Below are 3948 nucleotides of genomic sequence, written 5' to 3' on the forward strand. Positions count from 1 at the left end.
CCACCATGCCCAGCTAATTTTTGCATTTTTAGTAGAGACGGGGTTTCACCATGTTGACCAGGATGGTCTCGATCTCTTGACCTCGTGACCCACCCGCCTCGGCCTCCCAAAGTGCTGGGATTACAGGCGTGAGCCACCGCGCCAGGCTGCATAACATATTTCTAAAACTGGAAACAATATAATGACAATTCTGTAACTGCCAGACGGGTTCATCTTGCCGTACCTACACAGAGCCAATTTCTCAACACAGGGGAATTGCATTAAAGAGTAATTCACGCAGAGTGCGGGAGACCACAGTTTTGTTTTATTTTATTTTATTTATTTCAGTGAGGCAGAGTCTTGCTCTGTCGCCCAGGCTGGAGTGCAGTGGCGCCATCTCGGCTCACTGCAACCTCCACCTCCCAGGTTCAAGCAATTCTCTTGCCTCAGCCTCCCAAGTAGCTGGGACTACAGGTAGGCGCCACCACATCCAGCTAATTTTTGAATTTTTAGTAGAGACAGGGTTTTGCCCTGTTGTCTTGGCCAGGCTGGTCTTGAACTCCCGACCTCAGAGAAGCCGACCACCTCTGCCTCCCAAAGTGCTGGGATTACAAGCGTGACCCACCGTGCCTGGCCCCGGAGTTTTATTATTACTCAAATTAGCCTCCCTGAGCATTTGGGGAACAGAGTATTTGCAGAGTTTATTTTGCAAGGTTGGGGATGCGTGTGCATGACAAAGCCTCAGGAGGTCCTGGTGACGTGTGCCCAAGGTGGTCAGAGCACAGCTTGGTTTTATACATTTTAGGGAGACATGAGACATCAATCAACATATATAAGATGAACGTTGGTTTGGGCCGGGACAAACTGAAGCAAAAGTGAGTCAACTGGAAGCCAGGATGGGGCTTCCAGGTCACAGATAGGTGAGAGACAAACTGTTACATTCTTCTGGGTTTCTAATTAGCCTTGCCAAAGGAAATAATCAGATATGGATTTATTTCAGGTGAGCAGAGGGATGACTTTGAATAGAATGGAAGGCAGGTTTGCCCTAAGCAGTTCCCAGCTGGAATTTTCCCTTTATCTTAGCGATTTGGGGGCCCTACTTTCTTTTCCAATTTCCCACTTTTCTGTTTAAAAATATTTTGGAGAAAGCATTTTAGAAGAAAATCAGTATCTGGTCCCAGGTTTTGTCTGATCTCTCCTGGCTAGGATGGTTTATTTTTAGAAGGTTGTGAAGTTTCATGAGAGAAAATAGGGGGAAGAAAGAAGAAAAACAACAACAAACAAAAGAACAATCCTGGAAATATCAATATAAGCCAGATTACTCTGAAGTCCATACATCAATAGGCAGGTGTGAAAGTGGCTTACGTATGTAAACAGGTTGCTGTTTTCTTTTGATATTTAAGTTGTCCAGCTTCAGTTCACAGGGCTTTAGGAAAGCTTAGTTTTCAGTGACTTCAAATTAGGTAAAATGGGGGAAAAAAGAAAAAAATAAAATATTATTTTGAAGATTTATAGGCATGAAAAATTAGAATTTGATCTAAACTGTAGAAAATTGAAATACATTAGGCAAAACTAGACTCTAACAACAGGTGTACTATAGTTTTTGAAACACAATTTTTCTCTCTCCAGTTTCTCATTTTTTTCCTAAAGACAAATCATGGTAGGACTGGTTTGCTTTATTATACTTAGCCTAATTATGTGTATACAGTGCAACAAGAATAATTTTTTTACATAGGGTTTAAAATTGGCTTTGATGGAACTTTGTTCCATTAAAGGAATGTCAGATAAGACTGTATTAAAGCTGAGCCCAGCCATAGATTTGTGCCATCAAATACCTATAAGTTGGGCAATACTCTCCTCTTGAGGTTCCAAAATCAACTTGGGGCTCTGCACCTGTCAAAAAGTGACATTCATTACCTACCACAGTTCAGGAACCCTGTACAGGGAATGTGCAGACAAAGGTATGAGGCCAGTTTTTCCAATGGGTTTGTATTGGCTCCATAAGTCAAGTTTGATTCCTTAAAGGAAAGTATACAGTTCCAATCAAACCTTTGGTAAAATAACCAGTTTCTCCAATCGTGTCCTGCTATATATAAAAACAGATTCTCATTGAACTTATGCAAATAATTGTATTGTCATAAGTTAAGGATACTCACAAATAGTTTCCAAATTCTGGAGAAATAAAGTAGAGAGGAACAAATATGCTCCAAATTTTGTTCAGATGAGTATACTTTACTAAATTGTTAAAAGCTGTGAATAGCTTAAAAGAAAAGCTTCCTTGATTCTGGGAAAAAAAAAAAAGGATCAGCAACATTTTAAGCAAAAAGTTAAAAAAATTACTTTAGTGTTCTATTAGTTCACTTCACACAGTTGACTCCTGTTCTGCTTGATATTCATGAAAATTTCAGCTCTCCATGAGAGTCGTGGAAGTTTTTTCTTCTATTCTAATGTCACAATCTCCAAAGTTATCAGAACTTAAGAACACCTGTTAGAGTTTAAAAACTCTAAACAGATTCCTGTGCTTTGAAACAAATGACTTTTTAATTGAAATGCTTAAGCAGCTTTTAAAAAGTTAAAGCTGTTTTGTTTATACTTGTTTTAAATAGTTTATTTATTATAACTACATTTTAAGAGTTTGACTTAGTGTTAAGTTTCACTAAACTTTGGTTAAGAAGCAGAAAGCAGGCCAGGCGTAGTGGCTCACACCTGTAATCCAAGCACTTTGGAGGCCAAGGCAGTCGGATCACCTAAGGCTGGGAGTTCAAGACCAGCCTGACCAACATGGTGAAACCCCGTCTTTAAAAAAAAAAAAAAAGAAAGAAGCAGAAAGCATTACATGAGATTCTTGACATACGCTTTCAAGAACTCTGTTAAAAATGTTAAAGGTAGAACTATTCAGTTTAACATAAAATTGAACCTTTAATTATGTGTTTGCATAATTTAAAAAATTGTGTCTCACAGCTTTTTAAATGAATATGAGGAGAATCATCCTAGTTACCATGTGCTAACTATATGCCACACAACATGCTAAATTCTTTATGTATATGTATCTTCTACTCTTCAGAATTGTTTAACAAGCTTGGCAGTTTTATTGTCTTTATTTTTATAATCATTCTTGATTTATTATATAATCTCATTTTTCTGTGCTTCTTTACGTATGTTTATGTTCATTTATGTGCTTTTATGACTAATAATGTAATAAACATTTAGAAATTACAAATTAGAAAACTGAGATTTAAAAGTGGAATAAATTGTCCATGGGACACCCAGCTAAAAGACGCAGAGCCAGGATTAAAACTGGTATCTGTCTGACTCTAAAACCTGCAATGGTAAATACTGTAATTGCAGAAAAACTTCCTCGATTGTTCTACATGAATTGACTTATCTGTCTCTTTTTCCTCTCACTCTTCCTTATTTTTGTTCTTAGTACTCATTACTACTTGATGTGTGTGTGTAGATTTTTTTAAATAGAGGTGGGGTCTTGCCTTGGTAATCATCCATGTATAGTTTTAGTTTGGTATCTGTTTCTCTTGATCTTTTTTTCACTGTTCTCCTAAAACAATCCAGGCATTTGTATGTGGTTTGTAGGTGTTGGTTGATACTTAAATAAATGAATGTAATTAGTATATTCTGTATACCATTAGTGCATATATTATTAAAGATGTGATGGGTTTTGTGTTTTCCTCTCTTTATATTGTTATTTCTGTATTGCAGCAGCCCCCACACTTTTTGGCACTAGGGACTGGTTTTGTGGAAGACAGCTTTTCCATGGACTGGGCAGGGGGATGGTTTCAGGATGATTCAAGTACATTACATTTATTGCATACTTTGTTTCTATTATTATTGCATTGTAATATATAATGAAATAATTATACAACTCATCATAATGTAGAATCAGTGGAAACCCTGAGCTTGTCTTCCTGTAACTAGACAGTTCCATCGGGGGTGATGGAAGACAGTGACACCCAA

The sequence above is a fragment of the Sapajus apella genome, unplaced genomic scaffold (genome assembly GCF_009761245.1).
Source record: "Sapajus apella isolate SASKATOON/1434 unplaced genomic scaffold, GSC_monkey_1.0 scaffold49, whole genome shotgun sequence".
NCBI classification, from domain to species: domain Eukaryota; kingdom Metazoa; phylum Chordata; class Mammalia; order Primates; family Cebidae; genus Sapajus; species Sapajus apella.